Source organism: Paroedura picta, chromosome 10 (assembly GCF_049243985.1).
Source record: "Paroedura picta isolate Pp20150507F chromosome 10, Ppicta_v3.0, whole genome shotgun sequence".
Classification (NCBI taxonomy): domain Eukaryota; kingdom Metazoa; phylum Chordata; class Lepidosauria; order Squamata; family Gekkonidae; genus Paroedura; species Paroedura picta.
In genome coordinates, this window is record NC_135378.1 from 34,498,817 (window position 1) to 34,515,886 (window position 17,070).

Below are 17,070 nucleotides of genomic sequence, written 5' to 3' on the forward strand. Positions count from 1 at the left end.
TTCATTGCAGATGTATTTGCAGTTTGCATGCGTGTATAATGCACATCTTTGTTATGTGCCCAGTGCCTTGCTTAACACGCATGGTATTAGTTTAATGCTTTTGGCTTCTTTTATTTGCTTTTCAGCTTAGGGTCTACTGGAAACAGATAAACTTTCTTTAAAAACAAAAGTTGAAACTCACTGCTGTTTCACAGGATCTCAGGAATGTCAGCTTTTAAAAAGCGTAAAAATTGGGAGCAGGAAGAGAAATGCACATCTAGCAATGCTATTGATTTCAAGTGAAGTTCCAGATAGAAGTCTTACACACAGACCATTTCAAAGATCAACATAAAGCTTTAAATCTTGAACCACAATGATAAAATTGATGCCCAGAATGTAGAGAGATGTAGAATTTCTCCATTGCTCAGGATAAACTGCAGGGGATAAGCCGTACATGCCTTTTCTGTCTGCTTGGTGGAAATGATTGGCATGTACATTTGTTCTTCAAAAGGTTTTAGAAAACAAAGGGAAAATATTTATCATATTAGATTAGATATTATGTGGCTAATTTCCTTTTTTTTTTTCATCCAGCATATTGATTCCCTTTTATACACCTATCAGCTACATCTGAAAAAAAAAAGTTACAGCCAAACCATTGTGCTTTTAAAAAAGGCAGTTCAATAATTCATACAATCTGTAGGGAATCTCATGAGGGGAAAAATGTCATTGCCCCTTCTGGCTTTGCCACCCACTCTATGCATTCAAGTATAACTTGGGAGCAGTGACAATATGTATGCAACCTCAACACATGTAGGCAGAATTGTGTAGGGTGACAGGAAAGCCATGTGATCCCCATGCATTGTGACCAAGATGGTGACTGGCCTGGCAAACCAAATCACCTGCCCAGTGGGACACAAATGGCTCCCCCACTAAGTCGGGGGCCTGTTCCTCATGGAGTTCTAATTTGGGTGCCTTGTTTTTGTTGAATATAGATAGTGGGTTGAATACTCCCCATATTTTTTCATTTCTTTCTTTATTACAATATTTATACCTCACCTTTCCTGATCCTCCAGTGGAAACCCTTTAATTTCAATGAGGGTAGCCAGTAGGAAGCCCTGATCTACAATAGCCCTGCCTACCCTTTGAAAAGCAGCACCAAGGAAGTCCTGGCAGCTACTATATAGTGGAACCCTGGCATACAAATTTAAATAAATGAACAATTTGCTGGAAGCAAATTGAGGTCCACAGAATATATTTTTAGAAATATAAATTAAAACTGGTGAAGAACTGTGGAGAGACAAAATCTCTTTCTCCCCCCTGAAATCTACCCTTCCAGGATATTGTAAGCTTCTAGGGCCTTCTGTTTTCATTCCTTTCCTTTATATCACACTCAGCTTCCTTCAATATTCTCTGTCTTTTTGAGGACAATGAGCATGCTAATGAGACTCATTTATTTTCTCTTTTCTCCCTTTTTGAGAATTAGCAAACCAATACTTCTTTGCATACCCTTCAGTACACAGTCATATACCCCTATATTATCTGGGATGGCCTTAGTTTGCCACCCTGCTGAGAGGCAGAATTGAAATTAGAAAAACTGATGTTTCGCTGTTAAAGAGATGCCCTTGTTTCTTTGGCTCTTCTCCTTCTTACATTTTCCTCCCATCCCTCCTCCAATGAACATTGGTTTCCTCGCCAGCTTGACTTACTGAAGTGTAACTAGGGGAGCTTTTCTTCACTGCTACCTCCTTGTGATGAAAAGCTTCACCTCCTATTTGATGGTGTTAATGTGATCCTGTTAAAGCATAGGAGGCTACCTAGTAAAAAAAACGTGACAACATTTCTTGTAGGGTATCCAGATGCTTAGGAATGCCAGTCCCCAGTTGGGGACTTGGGGATCCCCTGGTTTTATAGCTTATCTCCAGGCAACAGAGATCAGCTCCCCTGGAGGAAATAGCTGCTTTGAGGGGTGGACTCCATAGCATTATAATCCACTGAGGTCTCTCCTTGTCTCAAATCCCATCTACTCCAAGCTCCACCCCCAAAGTCTCCAGGTATTTCCCAACCATGAGCTGGCAACTGGTCACTACATAAACAGGCTTAGTTTGCCTCCACCCCCAAATTATTCCTGTTTCATCAGCAGCAGGTAGTCATGCAAAAAGCAAGAAAATCAAGCTTTTCCTGGCATGGAGCTATACTTAATGTTTACATTCTAGACTATTGTTTAAAAGCAGGCCTCTAAAAATGTTGGCAGTCTTCTTTAATGTCAAGCTATTTACCTAGGAAATTATATTGCTTTTCAGAACAAAGGAAATGGAGGTTTTGGCTGAAACAAGACATTATTCTTCTGTTTATTTTTAGATTTTGGAGCCTCACATTGAATTCGGTCTAACCTTTCTCCAGAACTGAAGAAGGTAAACTATAGATTCTTTGGATCCTGATAGGAATAAACAGCTGAGATAAATGTCTTTCCCTTCTTTTAATGACTATTTTGTCGGGGAAGTTGAGTAATCTGTTTAACTCACTTTATGATGTTCTCTGGTAGCAGCACTTTTAAGGCTATGATAATTACATAAAGCATACCCCTCCTACACATAACCTGCTGTTATTATGAACATGTAAACAACATAAGTAATTTCAAAAATAATTATCTACTTCTTTTACTTGGTTATTTCATTTTCTCTGGACCTTCCCCCCCCAATGATGACTCAAGATGGCTGATATAATGCTCCTCTGTTTTATCCTCACAACAGTCTGTGAGGTTGGTTAGACTAAGAGTGTGTGACTGGCCCAGGATCACCCAGCAAGCTTTCATGGTAGAGATGGGATTCACACCTGGTTCTCCCAGATCCTAGTTGAGCCCTGTAACCTCTACACCAGCCAGGCTCCAAAACATAGGATTCTTGTACCATTTGGCAGGTCAATGAGCTGTGGTTTCTGAGGGAAAGTGGGAAGGAAGATTTATTCCATTCTCATTTGCCAAACAGTAGTTTGTTGCTGTTGATATTTTACCACTACTATTTACAGACAGCCCCTTCAGCAGCTCGACACTTGTGTGGCTAGAGCCAGGGCCATGAACGGAATTACTGTAGATAACTCAACATCAGCCAATAGTGCTCACCATTCTTATTTGCCTGAGAGATCCAAGATGAGGAGGAAAAACCACTGAAGCCTTGAAAACTACATCTACCAGATACAGTCAATGAAGCAGGTTTAATTTTAGTGGGAATTAATGGAAGGTGGTGAGGAACAAAACCTTTATTTTAGAGTAATTGACCTATTGAAAGCACTAAGGATGAATCAAAGGTGGTAATTGATTGAAATTAGAATTAAGGGGCCCCAAATTAGATTTTAATGAGAATCGGAACAAAAATCAATTAAAAGCTCAGCATATTTAACTTAATAAGCAGTGTATTGAATTAAATGGTCTACAGTCATTTTCATTACAAAACGATATCACAAAATGTACTTACAGCTTACAGGCTAAGTGGAAACTCATTGACCTATGCAATGAAGTGGAGTGGTATGGGCTCGGATATACTAAACCCCATGAAAAATACCCCTCTTAACGTGGTTGACTGCGAGGAAAGATTGCTCCAAATGGAAAGAAGAGAATAGAAGAATCTAACTAAAGCTCCTCGTAAAGCTGAATTTGCCCCCAAACTCTTCATAGACTCTGAAGCCTACAGTGGCCTTTTCATGGTAATGATTAAATGTTAGGCACTCCTGGCAGAAGAAGAAATGAGGCTGGCTGGTGGGGAATCCTAGATTCCTGAGTGGAGAATTTTGAACAAAGCCAGTATGGTGTAGTATATAAGAGCGGCGGCTTCTAATCTGGCAAGCCAGGTTAGGATGTCTATTGTGTGGGGTGGCAGGGAAGGCGATTGTAAGCCACTTTGAGACTCCTTCGAGCAGTGAAAAGGTGGGTATAAATCCAACTTTTCTTCTTCTATTTGAAAGGTTTAGTCATAATATGGGATTTCAGTTGTTGGATGTTTTGCACTATGCTTGGTATTATGATTGCTTGAGGTTTACTAACTCTTTAGGTCAATTGAGATTATTCCTCTTAATAAACTTGTATTTCTGTCTTCACTGTATGCATATTCTCAGGATTTCTTTCAAGGCATATGGAATAATAGTGTAACTTTGTCAGAGGATCCCTCTGTTGCCATCTGGGGATTCCCCTGCCCAGATTAAGTTTTCCCTTAGCCAGTTTAGGAATTTAAACTACAAACACCTTTCTCATAGGAGTGAGTGGGAGTATGTTAACATGTGGAGGTTTCCGCTATGCTCAGGCTATTCTAGTCTGATTATGTACCAAACTGGATAGTTTGCCTTTCTTACTGAGGGTCAAGGATTGCACAGTGCAAGTCAGTGTAATGAAGAGAATATGATATCTAATAAACAATGTAATCAGACCAGGATGACAGAAGTTTAAAATAAAGCAGAAGTATTATATGTGATATGTTAAAGGATGCATAAAATGGTGTTAGGAGAAAATGCCAGGGGAGCAGGATAATGTATATGGCAAAGAGACGATGCTTGCTATACACAGTCTCATTCTTCACCAAAAGCACCTTCCGGAGTCATTCCATTGTAATGTAGCCTTATTACCTTTATAAAAATGCCAATTCCTTTTTACACAGTTTGTAGAAAGACAGGAACCTGGGAGCCTTCCTGACTTTTTCAGGCTGGACATTCCACAAGGTGGGGGTTGCCACAGAGAATACCTGTGTATGGCCCACAGAGTGACTGCAGAATGGTCGTGACCTGCAGATTCTGAGCAGCTCCCAAAAGCAACCGAGCTGCAGCATTCTGTTTCAGTTGGGTTTTCCCTGTTAGTGCCAAGGACAGGTGCATGTGCATTCCAGCAGAGCAGTCTCATTGTTAATATAGCAGGGATTCAGGTGTTCAGGGTAGAGCGTCATCTTCCAGGCTAAACTAAGTTGAAAGAAAGTGATTGGTTTTTGTGGTTGCATTTACTTGCTTCTCCAATGAGAAACATTAAACTCCTAGGCTTATAGCCAAGACAGCTGCAATGGGAGAAACAGTGACCAAAACTTCCAACTTCCCAAGGCCTCCATCTCGTCAGGTTTTTGTTTCAGTCTGTTCACTCTTAGCTGTATAACCAACTGCAGCTGGCAAAGGTTGGACGAGGAGATACAGAGCTGGTGCCATCAGCCCACTGGTGCTGGGCAATCTCAAAAGATGAGAGATTTATCCTAAGGCTTAAATAAAATTCAACAAGCATGGGGATAGTCCTGTGAGGAACAAGGTGTTGTTGTTATGTGCGAAGTCGTGTCCGACCCATCGCGACCCCATGGACAATGATCCTCCAGGCCTTCCTGTCCTCTACCATTCCCCGGAGTCCATTTAAGCTTGCACCTACTGCTTCAGTGACTCCATCCAGCCACCTCATTCTCTGTCGTCCCCTTCTTCTTTTGCCCTCAATCACTCCCAGCATTGGGCTCTTCTCCAGGGAGTCCTTCCTTCTCATGAGGTGGCCAAAGTATTTGAGTTTCATCTTCAGGATCTGGCCTTCTAAAGAGCAGTCAGGGCTGATCTCCTCTAGGACTGACCGGTTTGTTCGCCTTGCAGTCCAAGGGACTCGCAAGAGTCTTCTCCAGCACCAGAGTTCAAAAGCCTCAATTCTTTCACGCTCGGCCTTCCTTATGGTCCAACTTTCGCAGCCATACATTGCAACTGGGAAGACCATAGCCTTGACTAAACGCACTTTTGTTGGCAGGGTGATGTCTCTGCTTTTTAGGATGCTGGTAACAAGGAACAAGGTAAACCAGTCCAAATCACATGCCCACCTCTTCCTTGACACGATGGCACAATCCACTGCATCAAAGGCTGCTGACAAATCCTGTAGGAGCAGCAAAAAGACAGGTCTACATTCATCAGCAACAAATTAGAGACTGTGTTCCAATTAGGGACCAGGAACTGCATGTAGACTAACTTGTCTGATGGTGAAATAAAGCATTCCTTCTTCCCTCTCCCATTGCTGCTCCTTAATCTCCATGAAATTCTGCCCATGGAGAATAGGTAACCCTAAGAAATAATAGGAAGGGGGATTGTACAGAAATGGCCAATTTAATCTGGATTGAGTTTTAGGAATGGGAAGACCAGGATTCTTATTTCCAATCAACCTAACGTATTTCACAAGGATGATGAGAAAATAAAGACAGAGGATGGGACAATCACACAAGGTACCCTAAACTTCTTGGAAGCAGGGCAGGAACAGAATGATCAGTTCTTGCAGGGCACTTTGTCATAGAAAATATTTTTTCCGCATAGCAGCATCATGCCAACTACTCAAATGTTGATTGAACTGTCTGTATACTCATGGAGTATATTAGAAGGCAATGGGTATATTAAACCATTCATGAGTATATTACCAAGCTGTTTTCCCCATTCTCCAAATGTTATTTGAGTCAGATTGGCTCTTCGTAGCTGCTTTCCTTCAAGGGAAAGAGTGCTTCGTATATGTGTTTTTTAAAAAAATCTCTTTAGTTACACACTTGCAATAACAATTTTCTTTTTATATGATTCCCATACTCATTAGATGGCATTTAGGGACCAAACACAACAAAATAAAATGCAGCCACAATACTCAAAGCACCTTAGTTGAAATGACACAATAAAATAGAAGGAAGAGATGAGAATTAACAGTTGATCAGGGCAAAGTTATTTCCGATGTGTTTGTTGCTGGATTGCAACTGTTTCCCCCTTTTATGAAGTAACATTGTGAAGTTACCCATTGGAAACCCACATAACGTTTGGAGGGGGGGGGGGTTCAACTTTCATTCGGATAGAAATCAAAGTGAAAATTATCTTTGTTTTCTTGGACCAGTTTGGCTTCTCATGCAGGCTTCGTGAGTGAGCAGGAATTGGAACCTAGCACTTTCATGGCCAAATCCATTTCAAATATATAGCCTTTTGCTTACTTCTTTTAGTTAAAAATAGGCATTTTGAAAACCTGCCTCTTCATTTCTGATGGAAGGCCTGAAAAATAGTTCAGTTAACTTTGCTTTTCTAACTTCCTAATTCACTTGTATGCATGGAGGATTTTTCCAGTGGAAATAGTACTGCAAATTGACCTACACTTTAGCGGCTGATGATCAGCATGCACTGGCCCTGAACATGCACAGAAGTATGGACAATATTTCTGGGTACACCACAAACTCTGAATAGATGCATCTGAGTAATTTAAGAAGGAAGAAGCACAAAGCTGGCTTCTCAAAGGTGCGCTAGGCTCTTGGGTGTGCAATTATTCTACAAGATAGTGCTTCCTCTGCAAGCTCTTGATAAGCCTCCTTGCAAAGGTGGCATCCCTGTTTCCTAATTCCCAGAGTGACCTCTTCCAAATGTGTCCCTCACCCTGTGCTGATGTTATTGTATTTTTCATTTATACTGAAAATTTGTCCATGTTTCTGCAACATAAATCGGAAGCTCATCTTTACAGTTTGATTTGGCTGCTTACAAAAGGGCCATGTCTCTGAACTGGCACCACTCAATCTCTCCATCTTTGTCTTTTGCACTGCCCTCGTCCAGCTGAAAATCTGGCTCACAGTTTTCTGCCAGCTTTGCTCTGTTTATTAGCTCTATTGGAAGACTAAATGACTCTTTTCATTTGAAATCAAATATTCGTTCTCTCTCCGGTAGCACCCCTCTTCCAAAGTGATAACCTAGACATATTTTTGAATTGTACTCTTGTGGTTCCAGTGGTTTGGATCAAAGCTAATAAAGAAATATTGGGGATGCAACAATAACTTCTTTGGGGAAGCTTTTTCATGAAGAAAATAGCTATGAAGAAAATGTATTGTGCTAAGACTGCTTATTCCTTCTTCCACCCTGCCAGATTCCCTGTCTTCATCACGAGTGCCTAAAGATTAACACTTTGGGATAAAATGTTTTAGTCTGACTTTGGGCTCAATAATGTACGCTAATGGGTGCATTAGCATTTTTTCAAGGACTAGCTGCATTGTAAGGAAGTTGGAGAATATATACTCCATTGGTTGGAACAAGGGCAGAGTACAGAAGGATGGGTTGCATTTTTTAAAGAGAGATCAGGTGTAGTTATTTATAGCAGCTCATTCTCAGAAGCCACATTGTCATCCACTGAGCATTTGCTACCTCCTACTCATCTGCACACAGTTGTGGGTGATGATGGGGAAAGGAAATTGTATAGGCCTGGGGTTCTCTTTTGAGGAAAAAGCCTTTCATACCTCTTGTTTTTGGCTGAAATGCTTAACCATGAATGTGGTTTTAATTGGTTTCTAATAATGTTTTTAGCAAAATTAACTGACTCCAACAATCCTTAGGTGAGAGGGATTTTCACATGCAGTTAGTGATTGTATTTGACTGGTCTGCCATTTTGTGACTGGCTTCTCCCGGCCGTGGGATTACATTTTGTGACTGGCTCCAGGTATTCAGGGACACCAATTGTAACTGTCTCTGGCTGGTGGATCATGCTGCTTCAAAAAGTAGAACTCACAAATCTGCAGCCTGCCCATCCTTGCTGTAGACAACTGTCACTTTTCATTAATAGTCATTCTAATACTACATGCCAATCCAGAAATGTTAGAACATTCCAAAAGACTTCTCAGCGGTGGTTATGCAAATGATGGATTTTGTGAATTTTGTGTTGCTTCTTCTTTCCCTTTAAATATGTAGAAAAGCTGTGGCTTACTGGTAGAGCATCTGCTTTTCCTGCCAAATATCCCTCTCTGTAAAAAGGAATAGATGATGCAGAAGACCTCTATATGAGACTCTGGAGATCTGCTAACTGAATAGACAATACTGACCTTGGCAAACTTAAAAACCTGGCCAAGACTTAGCTTGGCCAAACATTGACGCAGCGGAGGGATTGCTGAGAGGAAGAGGTGACCACCCAGAGGCCCTCTCGTGTGCGTGCTGCCGGAATGCAGCACTCACAGCGTCAAGGGCAGGGCGGGACCTGTGGCGGCTATTTAAGTAGCCACGTTCATAGATCTCGCCCTCTTCGGCAGGAATGCTGCGGGAGCTGCTTCCCACCCACCCTATGTTGTTGTATACAAAATTGTTCAAGTTTATGAGGTGCATGTTTTGTTTAATAATTGTCACAGCTGTGGGTTTGCATGGGATGGAGCCTGTTGGCAGGGAGTCCAGTGTGCGATCGGACTCCCTAGGGTTCAGGGCCTCCCTACAAGGTGGCACGTATGAGCGCGGCTTACCCAGCTGGGAGGCCAGGGGCTTGTTTGCCAGGTAGCCAAATGAGGTGGATGCTCATTGGCTTCCCCGCATAGGTTGCTGCCCTTAGTGGCGGACTTCAGTAGGCAAGGGGATCTGCTCTCCCGGCTGGGAACGGTGCGGGTCCCCAGGGCGCCTCTGGACTCCGTGGGGTGTTGGTGCAGTCTGCTGACTGCTAGTTCAGGCTCCCTCTCCCATGCTGTGCCAACCCTCCCGTGGGGAGATAATAAAGCTGTAGCCTTGTTCATCCCAGCATTGGTATCACGTCTTATTCCAGCACATAATGCCCTCCTGCAAGTCAATGTAAATCAGGTCCATGTGTTAGATTTATAAAAGAAGTGAGAACATTTGAAACAAATTCAGAAGATGTGGGTTTAAGCCTAAAAGGAACAGGTAGCAAATGAGGCAAAATCCCTGGTACCCTGGAGAGCCAGTGCTGGTCAGAACTGACAATAGTGATCTTGATAAGAAGAAGAAGAAGAGTTGGTTCTTATATGCCACTTTTCCCTACCCGAAGGAGGCTCAAAGCGGCTTACAGTCACCTTCCCATTCCTCTCCCCACAACAAACACCCTGTGGGGTGGGTGAGGCTGAGAGATCCCTGATATCACTGCTCCGTCAGAACAGTTTTATCAGTGCCATGGCGAGCCCAAGGTCACCCAGCTGGCTGCATGTGGGGGAGCGCAGAATCGAACCCGGCATGTCAGATTAGAAGTCTGCACTCCTAACCACTACACCAAACTGGCTCTCAGTGGTCTGAAGGGTTACCAACAGGCTTTGAGAAAAAAGTCCAGCCCTGTCAGCAGGGGTTTAATGTATGGAAACAGGCAGTTGAAAATATTCATGGCATGCAGGTAAGCAAAACCACCTGGTAAATAACATCCCATTAATACACTATTAAAGGGATAGGAGGACATTTTTGACAGGGTGCTTGGCATCCTGAATGGTCTGACTCTCAATATAAAGCAGCTCTCTCTTGTTTCTAGCTTTGTACCTCTTTCCCAAGCTGTCCAGTATTCAGAGATGTACGTGGATGTGGGGGGGGGGCAGGGGCAGAGCAGGGCGCATGGTGATGTGGAAGTGAAGGTGGGGGGTGGCACTGCAGAAAAAGAAAAGGAGTACATGATAAAGATAATATAAGGGAAAAAATGTTTAAGGTCAACGAATACATTTTTGCCACATCTTCTCACTGTATTTCTTTATTATCAGTAATAATATACCAGTAGTACATATTGTTTTTGCAAAGTTTTGGTTCTTCGCCTGAAAAATAAAATAGCATTTTTAATTTTACAAAATTTTATAATATTCAACATTGAGATGAGACGCAGATGTGAACTTGCTTAAACTTGGCCCTTAAACTTGAGGCCCCTTATTGAATGTCCTGGAAGGTTGAAGTGTTCCCCTACAGGATTTTCAGTCCTGTGATTTTTTATGTCAGACTTGTGTCCATTAATTCTTTGGTGGAGGGTTTGACCTGTTTGCCCTGTGTCTCTAGAGAATGGCGTTGTTGGCATTTAATGGCATATACAATGCTAGAAGATTATAGAATCATAGAATCATAGAGTTGGAAGGGGCCATACAGGCCATCTAGTCCAACTCCCTGCTCAACGCAGGATTAGCCCTAAGCATCCTAAAGCACCCAAGAAAAGTGTGTATCCAACCTTTGCTTGAAGACTGCCAGTGAGCTAGTGAATAAGCTTTTGATGGTGTAGGTGATGACAGGTCCAGTAATTGTGTTATTGAAGTGTATATTATTGGCGTGTATGTGGCAGCAAAGTTGGCATCTGGGTTTGTTGCAAGTTTTAGTACCAGTATCCATGTTCAAATTAGATGCTGCATTGCTGTGGGTGAGGAGATGTTTGAGATTGGGGGGTTGTCTGTGTGCAAAAAAATATTTGCCTCCAAGTACCCACATGCTTGCCCTGTGTGTCTACTCCACTGGCCAGCCCTACCCACCACTGAGAGATCCAAAAGAGTGCTGCCATCCATCTAGCCTGCTTGCCAAAGATCCAGCCATGCCAAGAGCAGGCTGGGGAGAGCCAAAGGGCCTTGTTGCCCTCTCTGAGCAGAGGTGGGCAGGGAGTTGTCTTCCTATGCTCCCCCCCCCCAGCAAGGTCCAGGGCAAGCATCATAGCCTGGGTATACTATAACCAATATTTTAGCCCTGCTTCCTCTATCTAGGCAATTCTAGCTTTATTTCTTGACTTGCATCTGACAGTGCCTCTATCTATAACTCTGGATTATAGCTATCTCTTATTCTCATCAGGTCTTGATATTACTAAATATAATTTGGAAAGGGCTGTGAATAAAATGGCTGCCAGCTAGATTTAATGAAACTTTTCCTTTCCTACCAACAGCCTTAAACACACACTCTCACACGCATTCTCTCTCACTCATTCACTTTTAAATATAAGTAATTAATTATAAGTCTGAAAGGTTTGCAAACAGCTGTACACAATTAGCATATCAAACTCTGGATTATATATTGAATTTTGTAAATGTATTTTTGTTAACTCCCTTTCATCCTTAGGAAAGTTTGTTAGCATTAATTAAAATGATTCAAAATAAGCATAAGATACAGCAATAAAGAGGAATTAACAATCACCTTTAATTTAATTGGCTTTACCTTCCAGTTTAGTAGGGTAATAGGCTATAATTGCCATATACAATTATTGTAGCCTGTTTCTGCATGCTAATGAGTTTATTTCTGAATCTGGCAACCTTTTAGAAATGAGCAAAACAGAAGCAAACAAACCAGGATTTTCAAGGCATCTGAGGGTGACATATAAGAAATAATGAGAACCTCAGAATGCCCTGAAGACACTTAAAACAGGTTGTGCAGTGTATGTATCTCACAGTATAAAGGTAGAGGATATATCTGTTGAGGTTCTACTTATTTATATTTATTTATTTATTTCATGATTTATATACCACCCCTCTCAGTCTTGGGGTGGTTTACAAAGTCTAGGAGCTCGATGTTATTCAAGATATTACATTTAAAACTTATTCCTATTCTACTTGTATATTTCAAATTGTTAATTTTGCTATTTCTGCATATTCGGTGAATTTATTTTCCCATTCTTCTCTACGGGGTCAGGCATCTAGATTCCATTTTGTTGCATTGAAAATTCTAGTTTCCATTTTGCTGCCTAGATAAATCTAGACACTGTCACCATGAATTTGAATATCTCTTCCATAACTTTTGGTAATTTATTGGGAAGTAATAACACATTCTTAGCTTCCATTGGAACTCAGAGTTCACTGCAAGCCATGACTTCATGGCTTGGAGTAGAGAAGGCATTTGGAATGATCTCAGTCCCTTTAAATGCTTTCTCCACTTGCCTATGGCCATGCTACCCCAAGTCATAGCTTGAAAGTTGAACTCTAATTCTGAGGAATACAAAGAGACCAAGACCTTTGTCAATATTAGATTAGTCTTTGCATTCTTTATGTTTTTATTTTTAACAACATTTTGATGTGCTGTAAGAACAGTGGTTTTGATGGATACACATAATTTAAGATTGGGCAGTTTCTGATGGAAATATGTCATTGGCCAATTACTGTTTGGAAATATGCACAAAAGTACAAACTAAACATGTGTAACATAGCAGTATAATAAATTATTCCTAAACACCACAAGGCAGTTTCTCTCTGTTCTGCCTTCAATTCACGCCAATTAATTTTTTTTTAAAGGCAAGGAGAGTAGCAAAGCTGTTTCTACAGCTGTTGGTAGAATTCCTGAGTAGGATTGAATAGCTTCATAAGTGGATTTTACACCTCTAAAAGTTAATGTCAGTGTTGATTGTTTATTAAAGGAGATTGCCTATTCAACGGGATGCCAAAACTATTCTTTTCTAACACCTTCAGCTATAAAATCATTTGCCTTTTAAATAAATATTAAAAGCCACTCATCCAAATTACAGTTAATGACAGTAGAGTCTGTTTTGAGGTTCAGTTCCATTATGCATACTCTATGAAGTTTATTAAAACATTTCAGAGTATGGCTTCCCCATAAGCTTCATTTAGGAATAATTCAAATGCGTAAGCATTTTTGAGTGATGAATGGTGTGAAATGTATATAATTATCAACCAGACTGCTTCTGCTTATACCACGTTCTTGATTTCTGCTGTGCTACATACTTCCTTATCTTCTGAAGAACATCTTGTAGGCATCATTAAATATGTCAAGAAATGTGCTGTTATATGTACACTATTGTTGGATGCTTATAAGAATATATGGTTTAAATTAAATTAAAGTGGGAAAAGTGCTATACAAGACAGTCTAAGTGCTGCTTCAGTTGTAATGTCAGTGGAGTGTTCAGAACACTGGGACACCCACACAGTTGATCTTGCCCTGTTGGATTAGATCAATGGTCCATCTAGTCCAGTATCCTGGCCAGTAGATGCTTCAAAAGCCTACATGCAGAGATACACAGCCCATAACCTTCTCTGTTATGACCAGCAACCAGCATTGATAGATATACTGAACATGGACTTGGTTGTTGACTAGCCTTTCCTAAATGAATGTGTCAAATTCCCTTTTAAAGCTGTCTAAACTATGGGATGTCACTATCATATTTACCTTCAAGGGAGACAACCCCAACTATATAATTACCCCATAAGAATATTATGCACATGAAAATTTATTGTAGTTACCAGATGTACTTGTAACTTGCTTGTGAATGTATGGCAACCATGTCTTCCTGACAGCATATCTGGAAAAACACTACCCTTCCTTTTGGGTAAATACAGACTATTCTGTGACAAAGAGTTCCACAAGTTAATTATATGTTTTATGAAGAAGCCATTTCTTTTGTTTATGTGGCATTTATTTCCCATCCATGTGAGTGGACACCCCCTAGGTTTGTCAGGTGGTTGCTTATAGTGGGAAAACGTCTTGAAATTTAAAATGCTGCTTGGTGACGCTCAGCTGATTGGTGGGCAGAAACAGGCAAACCAAGTGAGAAAGCAGCAAGTGTTGATGCTGCTTAATGACGTCATTTTTGCTGTTAGTTTTTGGGCAACTGCTAGAGTGCTGCCCTGGCATGATGCCAACAAGAAAATAAAGAGCTGCACCAGTCACAGGAGACAAATAAGAAGGCCAAGGCCAATAGTGCAAAATCAGATAAAAATATTTCATTTCTCAGTTTTAACTTTTAATATAGTATACTTTATATAATTTTAACTATACTTATGTAAGTGTTACGCTTATGTAAACTCACTGGTTCACCACAGTTTGTGTCCATCTCTCCCCATCTTTCACTGGTTGCCTGGCCTGGCAACCCTCGTGCCTCCTCCCAAATTCTAGTATTTCCATTCACTCCACTTTATGTATAACTTGGGTGCTGTTAGAAATATATTGGTGCTACGGAGTGGAAAATCTTCACAGCATTCTAGGTGGTGGGATAGTTGGAGGTGGGCATATGGTAGTTACAGTGATACAATGATCTCACTTCCAAGGAAAATCTCAAAGACATTTATGCACTGGGCACTTCACTGCCCCAGCTCTCATGCAGGAACCCAAATTGGGGGCAGATGAGGTTCACTGGGCCAAATGCTCCCCCGTGTGGGTGCAGGAAGAGGTGGGGCAACCTGACATGACTAAAACTCCAGCCTGCAGCCCAGCAGGAAACCTCCAGTGCATAAACGGTCAAAGTGATGCAGGATAGCGCTAAAAATCACTATTATGGTGACTCCTACCCCTACTGTATGCAGTGCTAGTTCCAAATTCTGGGAGTCCCTGGGCAGACAGTGCCCAGGTATCCCTTCTGCCCAAAGTTCAGGCATGCTGAGTTACTCACTCCAGCAATACTGATGCTGGCCAGGACCCTATGTAACTTCCAGGTTTTCCCCAGAACTGATGTCCTGAGGCAGCCAACACTGTTTGTTTCCCCCCCCTGCCACCATTCTCAGTGGCAGTGGACAAAGCAGGCTGCCATCGGGAGGCCTTGCAGCCTCACTCCAGTCTCTGCAGCTGCTGACAAAGTGATCTGCTCAAGAGCCACTTACACTTACTGCTCCATTCCTGGTCACCAGCTTTCAGAAATTAGCCAAGCTATTTTAGGAAGCATCTTTAGCAACTAGTTTGGTTTATGCCTGAGGGCGCTGCACAGTAACATTCCCAGTACGATACATTAGAGCACCAATGGGATTCTGTACTGTTGTAGTGACAAATAGGGTGCTTCTTGGGACAGAGGGACAGAATCACTTTAGCATAGTAAACGAAATGATAATTGCCCAAGCCCACTGAGCCATGGGATTATTATTTGAAATAAAGTGAATAACAAGATTATAATCTGACTTGACCTGGGACTAGGCTGGGGCTACTGAATATGTCTTCTTTTACTTTTTTTTGGGTAGTAACTATGTGATACAACTGCTTATTCAGGGACATAAATGTCAGCAATGTTATTAAATAACTGAGCTGTCTGCTTAACAGAGCTGTCATCCATTTTATTCAACACGACACCTATTGGGTCATGCTACTGTTGGCTTTTGTTTTGCCCTGATTCATTCAAAATATTCATTGATGTGTTAAAAAAAAGTTTTATAATGCTACCCTAAGCAGAATTAAACCCTTAGGAATGCATCTAATCCAGTGGTTCTTGGAAGGTTGTGACTGCTTGTGATGACACTTCTTCTTTCAGTTTTAAGATGTAGACTTCAATTATAGACTTTGAAACTTGTGTGCATTGGTTAGTTCCCTCCCTCAGTGTTGCAATTATGCTTTGATCTTCTCTCTGGACAGTTTTATTATATTCTGTTAATCCACTTTTCTTTGGAATTCATGCCTACTTGATTTGTGGAGTGCTTCTGGGTTAATTTCTGTCCCCTCCATGTGTTTGAAAGATATAATTCTGCCACGTTTCGCTTCCAGCTACAGAGGATACCCATTTCAGCTCTCTGATCACTTTTATTTCTTTGGGTAATATGTGAGATCAGCACTTTACAAGCTTCTTACAAAAATATTAATTGCAACCCAAATTCCCAGCCTGTCAGCAAGGATGTTCTGACATAATCTATAATGTTTGTGCACCCATAGAGAAAGTAGGTTATGAATTCAGAAATGGCCTACATGCAAAGGGGAAAAAAAACTCCTATTCTCCTGGGGAGCAAAGATATTTTGCCATTGTCATATAGAATATGGTCCTCTTATATTCTCTCTCTGTGAAAACAGAACAACCAGGCTGCTTCTATATCTTTCATATACCTGTTATGCAAGGGTGTTTGCCCTCACTTTCAGGGTGCATGTCTGTCAAACTTTCTTTGTCATTCTGCATTGTTTTCCTTCCTTCAATACTTTGCTTTCAGGTCACTGTTTCCCTGGGTTTTCTGAGAGTGTTTTTTTGCCATTTCCCCCCTTGATTTGCTTCCTAGCAAAGGTAATTGTAAAGTGTACAGATTCCCCCACACATTCTTTTGCTGGCCCTGAAAAGTTATTTTCCCAACCATATCAAGGTCATTCTGCCTACTCTGCACCTTCTGCCATCCTCCTCCATCGCTGTACAGGCTCCATTTCCCCCTTGTTTTTAAATGTTTGATTTGGGGGGGGGGGGCAAGGTGAAGCAAGCCAGTGGGAGATGTTTCAAATGGAAAGTTGAGAGTAAAGGGAAGTCACTCAATAACTCTCAAACAAGTACCCCAAAACAGGGAGGGGAAGGCAGGCTGGCAAACACAGATCATCTCACAAAGAGAAGCAGGTCAGTGTGTCTTGGGGTTTCAAATGGAGAGCTGGGAGTAAAGGGAAGTCACCCTAAAGCAATACCTTGTTTTGATGCAACCCAAGTGGGGTTCGTGTGTGTGTGAATTAAATGAAAATAAAAGAAAAAGGAAAGAAAAATACCAAGGAAGCAGACAGGTG

General features: G+C 41.4%; 1 long non-coding RNA gene across 2 annotated transcripts in view; it reads left to right on the forward strand.

Annotated features, from left to right (window-relative positions):
* Positions 1 to 17,070, forward strand: part of LOC143819937 (uncharacterized) — a 218,624-nt gene that overhangs the window by 83,396 nt on the left and 118,158 nt on the right. For both annotated transcript variants that reach the window (XR_013225162.1, XR_013225163.1), the window contains exon 4: positions 2,338 to 2,390. This is a non-coding gene — a long non-coding RNA (uncharacterized LOC143819937). The remainder of the gene's footprint in view (positions 1 to 2,337; positions 2,391 to 17,070) is intronic.